Below are 10626 nucleotides of genomic sequence, written 5' to 3'. Positions count from 1 at the left end.
CATCGAAATGTGTTTGTTCTCGGTAAAAGACACGGTGTTCATTTTACCACCACTTCCCCTACAATAAAACACAATCATATAAGCCATTTTACGAGACGTTTCGGAACAGCTGATCGCCGAAACGGCGTCAATTGACAGGAGACCTGGGATTATATCCAGCGTGATTTTTAACAACGCCTAATCTTACCAAACGAGGACATGAAGAAAATGACAAAAAAGAGATCCAAAAATGTTTGTTACTGCAACTTTACACCTAGTTATTGTATCAGCTACCTCTTTTTCACCTATATTTCACATAAAAAGGCATTTTTGTGATCAGAAATATTTTAATATTTTTTCTCCATTTAAGTTTTCGCCTGTATGAAAAGCTACGCTTGAAATGCGCACAGTCATCAACCATCATCATCGCCATAACTGACGACGATGATTGAAAAATCCCAGGTCTCCTGTCATTTGACCTGCTTCGTAAAATGGCTCATTGAAACCTGCAGACTGTCGAAATGATCAGAAGTTGTCAGATGCGTTTTTGTTGGTTTTCTCTTTTTGCACACTATGCATTTTTCTTGCATGCAAGTTGGTCGCATAGTGGTTTTCACGCTCAATGATATGGGTGCCCTAGTGTAGATGTATTTGTGAACCTTAGAGGAAAACAATATGCACTCTGTCTCGAAAAACACCCAGAACGCGGGTATATTTTTTGCAAATTGGGTAATATTTCCATATGCATTTTGATGAGTCTGGACAGCGTGTGCAAGTTTCTTTGAGGAAAACAAAAACAAACTGTGTATGACGAGCGTATGCTAGTCTACGTGTGTTCAAATGTCACTAAGCTCTATACAATTTCATGAGCACTTCAATAAGCATGATTGATTTTAAAAATCTTCTTGCGATGCTTGAGATTAAGATAGATTGAGTTGTAATTTCGCCGAGGGTCTCTAAGGTTATAAGGATATCGTTTATTTAGGGGGAGGCGAAATCTGGGATGGTCGAGGAAAACTGAGATACCCTAATACTGATGAACATGTTTTAGCTTTTTACCTGATTAAATACCATAACACTGTGTTTTTTCGCCTCCCACAACTTCAGTACAGTAATACCTCAATATAACGTAACTCGATTTTTATTTTTGTTACGTTATTCGTGATCAAACGTCAACATCCCACCGCAAAATCGCTAGTTTTTGGAGGTGATTTTAACCTCCAAATTGTCAAATAACCTCCAAATCATCACCTCCAAGTTAGTTCTAATACCCTCCGTTATATGAATTACGGTGGCGCGTCGATCGTCGCAAGTTTATCGTTAAACAGTCAATATCAAAGCAATTTTTTTCTAAATTTAGTTCAACATGTATTGTTTGATAAGAAATTTGGTCTTAAATTGATCTTATTGAACAAGCAAGCATTTTCAGTTTATCTTACATAATTTTTCAATATTTTTCCATATTTGAATTTTTATATTTTTCTTTTTATTTATTTTTTTTTATTTTTACCTTTCTATTGCAGTAATCCTTAATGAAATGTATTCAGTTAGAGGAAAAATCTGAGGAGGAATCCTTGAACACTCGGAATCATAAATGAGATCTATTTGATATTATATATTGGCTTTTCTCGGTGACAACAGACAAAAACAGCATATTTTGCGTTACGCGTTTCGGCTTACTTCACTTCAGCCCTCATCAGACGCCTAAAATTACATTTATTAAACAGTTACAATTTACAAAGAACATTTTAATTTTTACATAAACACTTACAACATGCTGAACGCAACCTTACAGCTTGGTCTGTCACAACTATACTAATGGTTTTCCCAAAACCCCAATTAACGAGCGCACCTTGCTCATCACCCAGTTTCATTTTCGTCAATGTTTCCTCTCTCAGTCGTCCGTGTATGTGGTTCTCCACGCAGTCTCGCCAATAGACCATTGTACGTGGAGTTGAAATTCCCGCACTCACGTTGCAGGTTTACGGTCTCTCTTTCTCCCTGCTTTTTGATATGGAAGACCTCTGCGATCATCCTGGTCTCTGGGCTCTCGATGCGTTCCAAAACAGTCGTTTTTTCGAAATCAAAGAGATGGCCTTCTTCGATCGTGTGCACTGCTAATCCCGATTTTGGATTCCTCTTTTTGCTGTCATTCTTGTGTTCTGCAATCCTCACTTCCAGCATGCGTTTCGTCTGTCCAATGTAGACTTTCCCATCGGCCGCACCACATGGTATGGAGTACACCACATTCTTCTGCTTCCCTGGTGCTATGGGATCCTTAGTTTTACTGAAAACAGTGTTTTTGATCTTGTTTTGCGGACGGGAAGCAAGGATCACATTATTTCTCCGCAAGATTTTCCCAAGCTTTTCACTCAGGCACGGTATGTACGGCGTAGACACATATTTGTGGGGTTGATCTAACGTACTATCTACTTCCATTGTGTTAGTGTTTGTGTACGCGTTTTTTCCTAACTCTGTTTATAAACCACGGTGGGTAGTTATATTTCCGTAGGATTTTCGTTGCTTGGTTAAGCGCTTCTTCACGTTTTTCCCCACACGTTAGCTTAATCGCACGATCAATTAGTGCGATCGCAGTATTTTGTTTGTGTTGGAATGGGCTTTTAGACGTGAAAGAAATCCAGATATCTTCCATCTAACTGTTTGGGAAGCCAGGATGTTGTTATCTGGTTATTTCCACGTTCCAACATCATATCCAGAAATTTCATCTTCCCACCCACTTCAATTTCTACCGTAAAATGTATTCGATCGTGGAAGCTGTTAAACGTATCCACGATCGTTTGGATGTGTTCACGCTTCGCAATACACATGCAGTCATCTACATACCGTTTATAGACTTTTATCTGAATTTCTTTCTCCTCCAGGTGTTTCATGCACTCCTGTTCTAGCTTCTCGATTACAACGTTGGCGATTACTGGTGACAATGGTGAACCCATCGGGACCCCAAACGTTTGGCCGTATAGGCCAGGAGAAGTGGATGAACTTGTCATTCATTTTTCTGTCAAATCTCATACAAAATCTACTTTTTCTTTGACAGAAATTCACTCTAGGTGAACCACTTCCCCTGGCCTATACCGTCCCTTGGTACACAAAGAAGGTTGATTCGAGTGTTACCTTGACAGCTTCAATGAAGCTTTCCTTGTCTATATTCGTGTGTTGTTCCACTTCACTCCATCTTTCTTCCAGGCATCTTATCGCGTAATCCACTGGTACATTGATTTCGAAAAAAACGACTGTTTTGGAACGCATCGAGAACCCAGAGACCAGGATGATCGCAGAGGTCTTCCATATCAAAAAGCAGGGAGAAAGAGAGACCGTAAACCTGCAACGTGAGTGCGGGAATTTCAACTCCACGTACAATGGTCTATTGGCGTGACTGCGTGGAGAACCACATACACGGACGACTGAGAGAGGAAACATTGACGAAAATGAAACTGGGTGATGAGCAAGGTGCGCTCGTTAATTGGGGTTTTGAGAAAACCATTAGTATAGTTGTGACAGACCAAGCTGTAAGGTTGCGTTCAGCATGTTGTAAGTGTTTATGTGAAAATTGAAATGTTCTTTGTTAATTGTAACTGTTTAATAAATGTAATTTTAGGCGTCTGATGAGGGCTGAAGTGAAGTAAGCCGAAACGCGTAACGCAAAATATGCTGTTTTTGTCTGTTGTCACCGAGAAAAGCCAATATATAATATCAAATAGAAGTTCACGGTGATCAATTCAACCAATAAATGAGATCTTTCAGAAATCTTTTAAAATGTTATTAATGAGTAGTTAATGAACATTTCTAGCATGCAATCTTCAAGAATTTTGTTATCCAAAAGTAAATCGTTTTGAAATTTCTTGACAGAAATTTAGAATGAGAGTCTCAAAAATTCTTGATTTTTTTTTCAGAATTCATGAAGAAATCAATAGAAAGCTTTATTAACCCGTATAGGCCTGAGTGAAAGCAAAAATACTGAAACCTTCACCGCTCAGAGAATTCTTAACGGATTCAAATGATTTTTCGTCAGTACACTGGCCCTCATATCTAGTTTCTAGAAGTGGCCAGAGGAAGTCGGAAATATTGATGTGGCCGGAGTTATTCCGGTGGGTCACTGGGTCAAGTCGGGTAAAAAATGGCTGTTTTTTGGGACATGCCAAGTTACCTTTATTTATTTGCAATGACAATGATTTTAATTTGCATAAATCATTGAGAACTGTCCAGGGATGAGAAAAGTACTGGAGCAAACATTTACCGCCTCTACATTTACATCTTTCTACACGACCATCAAAATCCAAAGCAAACCATGACGGTTCAAAACAAAAAATGTCACGGCTCTTCAAAAAATGTAATCTTCTTCTTCCTAACGTTTTTCAACCCCGAATGCGAAATGACTCGAGCACAGTGGTGACACGATTTTTGTGGTTTTCGGGGTTTTGCATTTTTGCTCGATAAAGGCAGTATGAAATTGAACTTATTTATATGTAACGTAACGGAATGATTGTGGTCTTTCTGTTAGAGCTAATAGATTTCAATTAGTTGAAAACACAAGCGAAATATTAGCGATTGAATGATTTAACACTTTTTTCAATCATTCTGCTTGGAATGGCTGCCCGAAAATGGTCATAGTGGAGAGACAAAAACAGTCAAGCAGTGTGTGAACCGTTGGCAGCGCAACGCCTGATGGTATTGATGCTGCTGCTGCTTTGTGTTTTGGTGGAATGGCAGAATCGATGAACTGTGGTGAATTGTGGTCACAGTTCCCAAGACTGGAACTGTCATTCAACATTATAAATGAAGAGTTTTGCGCCGTTTAAAATATACCGGATGTGACCATTCGGACGTAATGCCTGGAAGAACCGACTATAGATTTGTTGGATACTAATTCGTTTCATTTCTCGAAAAGTATAAATCAAACATAATTGTGCACTAAAATGCATTCCCATAAGCTTGGCACAGATGTTCAGATACATATTGACCACTTTATCGAAAGTTTGCGGCGTCCCGGGACCCGAATATGGTCATTTGCAGGATTAAGCAAGTGCAATACTCATAGTTATCCAACTGAAACGTTTCTCAAAAGGTTTACACTGATGCAATTTTCTTAAAATTCCGTCATGTAGTGGCCACATTATAATCGATTCCGGTAAAAATCTGTGACTTGAAATTTGCCTACCTCCAGGGGCACAAACGCACAGTACCCTTCTCACCCGACCTGACCCAGTGATCCACCGGAATAACTCCGACCACAGGAATATTTCCGCGTTCTTCTGTCCACTTCTAGAAACTAGATATGTGCGCCAGTATACTGACAAAAAATCATTTAAATCCATTAGGAATTCGCTGAGCGGTGAGCATTTTAGAATTTTTGCTTTCACTCAGGCCTATACGGGTTAAAAAAAACTATCTTTGAGAAATTTTCCATGCTAAAGTTTCTGAACAAATACGTGGTGGAATTATCGGCTGTATTCAAGAAGAATTTTCTGGGGGGTCTGAGGAACTTTCTCAGTTTTTAGATGGATCCCTGAATATATTTTTGTAAACCATAGAAACATTTCTAGACTTATCGTCTTCAAGAATTACTTGAAAAACCGAATGAGAAAGAATCATTGAGAATTTTCTTAAGGAAGCATTTTCCATAAAACGACGGGACAGTCCGTCGAGGGGAAGAAAACGGTACTGTCCCGTTAATTACGGTACGTATGGTCAGCCTAATTCAGGAAAAACCTTAGGAGGAATCCTTGAACACTCGGAGAAACTAAAAAAAAAATCGTAAATGAGATCTTTCAGAAATCTTTAAAAATGTTTTTAATGGGTAGTTCATGAACATTTCTAGCATGCAATTTTCATGAATTTTGTTATGAGGAACTCGTGGTAAAACTCCAAAAGCAAATCAAAAATTCTTATTTTTTTTCAGAATTCATGAAGAAATCACTAGAAAACTCCATTAAAAAAACTATCTTTGAGGAATTTTCCATGCTAAAGTTTCTGAACATATACGTGGTGGAATTATCGGCTGTATTCAAGAAGAATTTTCTGGGGGGTCTGAGGAACTTTCCCAGTTTTTGGATAGATCCCTGAATATATTTTTGTAATAAAAAACAACCAAAGAAACATTTCTAGACTTATCGTCTTCAAGAATTACTTGAAAAACCGAATGAAAAAGAATCATTGAAAATTTTCTTAAGGAATTCGTGATGGAATCAATATGTGGGCTGCGGATTTCATATGTGGGCTTCGTGGCCGTGCGGTTAGCGGCGTCAGTCGTTTAGGCGTATTGTACCACGAGGTGTGGGTTCCATTCCCGCTCCAGTCGGTGGAAACTTTTCGTCAAACGAAACATTCATCACTGGGCTACTGGGTGTTCCGTGTTGCCCGTTGCCTAATGTTTGTGATCGTTCAGTCTGTGTAGCCTTCGGCTGAAGACGGTGTAAATTGTCTTTTTATTTCACATAGAACCCTTGTAGAAACTTAAGTAGTACATATAATGGTTTTTGCATAAATATTTGTAGAAAGTTCTGCACAAAATTTTAATGGAGAAATGCCAAGAAAATTGTTTTTCATGTTTTTAGACGAATATTTGTACGATTTTTTGGAATAATTTGTAGAGCATTCCAAGAATTATAACTGGATTGTTCTCTTAAGGTGAAGATGAATCGAAGCCAAACTTCAAATTTTCAAGAGCACAAATCTGGAAAACCGAACACCCGTTTGAGCTGAAAACTTAATCGATTAGTTACCCCCAGCTAGTGACCAAACGATTAAGTTTTCAGTTCAAATGGATGTTGGGTTCTCCAGATTTGTGCTCTTGAAAATTTAAGATTTGACTTCGATTCATTTTCATCTTAAAGGGCCACTGAAAGAATTCATGGTAAATTGCTGGAATAATTTATGAATCTCTAGACTCCGGAAAATTATCAGGTATCATATGCGAAATGGTTTGAAGAATTCATAGTTTAATCCACTTTATATCCTAGAGAAATTACTTGGTGAAATTACAAAGTACAAAGGCACAGTAGAATTCATAAATACATTTAAAAAAATAACTATTGTAGAAATTCAAAATAGTTGAATTTAAAATTCATAGAATTCTGAATTTCTTGGAAACAGCTCTTGGGAGATATTCTGGAGAAATTCCTGGAGGAATATTTGAACCATTTCTTAGTAGAATAGAATGCCAACTTTTTGATGGGGTTCTTCAAGGAATCATTAAGACGGGAATCCGTTAAGTCAATATTGATTAAATGTTCCTAGAAACTCTTGGAGGAATCTTTGAAATTGCTTAAAAAAAAGCTGGTGGAATCCCTGGAAATTCTGAAGAAAATCAAAGAAGTTTTTAAATATGAATATCAGGAGGGTTAACTAGTGGGATTTCTGGAATATTCCTGTCGGAATTATTTTACATATTCTTAAAGCAAAATAAACCGATATGCCGGTAGAGAAATTCAAAATATAATTATCACGGTCGATACCTTTGTATGTTTAAGAATATGTTTTAAGTTTTATACATGAATACCAGGAGAGTTTAAGATAAATCCATGGAGAAATTGTTAGCAGAATCTCTGGAGACATCCTCATGATGATTCGAGTTGAAATCCGTGGAGAAATTTCGATTTCAATTTATGACTGTATTCACGCTTGCATTGCAATGATTCAGTATTGATTGGTGTTTGAATCTTGGAAAATGTTTATTGCAGTTCATAAACCATGTTTTTAATAAAAATTGGAAAAATAAATGGGAGTCAAATAAAGTTACGTTGCATTGAGGTAAAAATTACATTATATCGAGGTATGACTGTAAATACAAGAACAAGTTGACTCTCCACATCTCGATGTTCTACATCTCTATATCTCTCCCAAAGTCGATGATTGCTTCAGTCCCTTCATTCTGCATACATTTTCACTTCCCATATCTCTGTATCCTCATTATCTCGATGTGATTTTCATTACCGATTTTCTCTCTGTGTGTCGATATGTCTAATATCGAGTCTAGTAGATTTTAGGGATTCAAAACGAAGGCGAAATGACGTCAGTTTGTTTTCAATTTTCCTGGTAACGGAATGATTTTCAATCTCGTATCCATCAAAAAAATGTTCTATGTCTCAATATCGAGAAATGGACTGTGCATGATTTACCCTATTTAGATTACAATATCACCTAGTGCGACTTTAAATCTAGGAAAGAAACAAAGTACCATCATACAGCTACATATTCAAGCCAAAAAATTGAAGAACCCCAAGAGGTTTTAATGCATGCATATTGATATGATATCAAACTGGCTCACATTATGTTGTCTCGCTTCCCTGATAATTGAATTGTTGACGCCATTTTGTCACTTACCCGTTCAGTTTTGTGTGTGAGAAGTAAATTACCTGTAAATTTAATTCATCAACTCTCAACGAAGTTATCATCATTGCCGCGCCGAAACTTAAACGTGTAGTCAAATACGGCTTCAAGCGAAGCTTCTTCGGCATTCTTCTCATCTAAATAAATTAACCAACCACTTATCCGGGGCTCATAAGTCATACGCACAGCGCATCCGTCCATTCCTCAAGTGCCACATTATAATGCGTGTGGCTCTCTTTAGTTACCCCTCCTGGCCCATAAAAGATACCTCTCTCTGGTGGATTGCCTTTTCGGACCTTAATTCCAGCCCGGTCGCACACACAGCCCCATAGATATCTCGTTTTCCAATAATAAAAAAAAACCCAACCGACAATGATGATAATGCAGAATGGACTTTTGCAGATCCCACCACCCGGAGTGAGGAGCTGAAATTGTTTTTCCGCGGAACAATTATGAATAATTGAAGAGCTAAATGGATCTATCAGTTTTATGCCACGCCGCGTTGAGATGGAGGGAAAGGAAATTGTATGGCATGGGTTTTTGTAGTTATTGAGGTATATGTGGAACATTCTTCTTTGTCTTCCACGATAAAAGTTTTGCCAGTGGAAATGTAGCTCAATATTTGGAATTAGATGAATTTAAAATTTAAAAGGGGACTTTTTCAGCCAAGTGGTTAGAGTTCGCGGCTACCATGCAAAGTCATGCTGAAGATATCTGGGTTCGATTCCCGGTCGGTCTAGGGTCTTTTCGTAATGGAAATTTCCTTGACTTCCCTGGGCATAAAATATTATCGTACGTACCTGCCACTTTGACAAAGATAATAACTGTGAAAGTGCTCATTGAACACAAAGTTGAGAAGCAGGCTCTGTCCCAGTGAGGACGTAATGCGAAAAAGAAGAAGAAGCTATCTTTACGCTATCCTTAAACATGTGAATTGTCAAAAAATAATTAAAATGGAAGCCAAGTTGAAGTTGGTACATACACAGATTTCGAAAAAAAAAATTACTCTTTGTTTTTTCCACCGTTGTTAATTCCACCGTCACTTTAAAGTGTAAGATAAAAATGATTCACCAAACGTTGATCAACAGCTGCAAACAAATTTCAATCAATATAATCGTTTGAGGTGCGAAATTTTTAGTAATAACATTATAGTCAGAACAGGCTCTTAAACTTAGGGGTCGTCCATAAATGACGTAGATTTTTAGGGGGGAGGGGGGTCTTCACGAATTTGTGACGAAGTGTGACGAGGGGGAGGGAGGGGTCCTAGCTAGTGGACGTAGCATTTTGAATGAACTCCGTAAAAATAAAAGCGCTGAAAAAATTTGCATTCAATTTTTTTTATGAAACTTCTTTTTTTTACTCATAAACTTGGGTTATAAAATGATGAATAAGCTTCAAAACATTCATATAACAAGATTGAAAAAATATCTATGAAACTTTAGATTTTCTTGATAAATGCAATCAAACAGATGTTTTGAAGTTTTAAATAATTATGTGAATATTATATTATATTCTTGTCCAAATTAATAAATTTATAAATTAACAAAATAAGTTTAATGAATTTATTTAAAACAAATGCTCTAACTACTTGGAGTACATTTTTTTTTGCCAATTGTTAACATGACATAAAGTCAGCCATTTTAGTTCTATCCATATTTTCTTTTGGGGCTTTATTTCTTCAAGAAAATAAAATATGCTCTTCTTGGCAAATATTACATTCAAAGCAAGATATTTATTTCGTGAATTATGCCTTCAATGTTGCAGGAGATCTCCACCCAACTCATCATTTGTTTTGATATATCAATGCTCTTGATGGAATAGCCTGAATATTAATGAGGATAATAGATTCGAGTGTTAACAAAATTGCCCTACCATTAAATTTTGGTAATAACTCGGTAATTTGAAGAATTTTATTATTTAACGGTTTCATTATAGGTTGTGTAAGATTATTTCAGTATGGAAACGATAATGAAAATCAACTGAAATATTAATAGAGATTATTGTATTTGTATAATAATCGCTAAAATTTTCTAAACATTCCAAATATTTCAAGTGTAATCTTTTATGTATCTGGCCACTGTTTGCTAAAATGATTTGAAATTGGATAATATTAACGATGATTCATTTCAAATTAATATATTTTCTTGATCATCTTCATTGAAATCTATTTCTTAACAACGAATAATTTAAAAAAAAAACAATCCTCTAATATAACGAAATTTTTGTTCAATATATTATAAAAGATACTGGACCCTAACTCGACAGTAACGAGCTTCATCAATCCAATCAATTTTTTCACAT

The 10626-nt window shown here is 36.7% G+C and overlaps 2 long non-coding RNA genes across 2 annotated transcripts; one reads left to right on the top strand and one right to left on the bottom strand.

The window, feature by feature from the left end:
* Positions 1-1583: 1583 nt before the first annotated feature.
* On the bottom strand, positions 1584-2016 carry LOC110675887. The gene is made up of 2 exons (XR_002499886.1): positions 1751-2016; positions 1584-1683 (listed from the first exon to the last, which is right to left on the bottom strand). It is a non-coding gene; the product is annotated as an uncharacterized LOC110675887 (long non-coding RNA).
* Positions 2017-3472: 1456 nt separating this feature from the next.
* Positions 3473-3695, top strand: LOC110675886. Its single transcript, XR_002499885.1, has 2 exons — positions 3473-3528; positions 3596-3695. It is a non-coding gene; the product is annotated as an uncharacterized LOC110675886 (long non-coding RNA).
* The last annotated feature ends 6931 nt before the right edge of the window (positions 3696-10626 follow it).

Source organism: Aedes aegypti, chromosome 2, assembly GCF_002204515.2.
Source record: "Aedes aegypti strain LVP_AGWG chromosome 2, AaegL5.0 Primary Assembly, whole genome shotgun sequence".
Taxonomy (NCBI): domain Eukaryota; kingdom Metazoa; phylum Arthropoda; class Insecta; order Diptera; family Culicidae; genus Aedes; species Aedes aegypti.
This window is presented reverse-complemented; position numbering and strand designations above follow the sequence as displayed.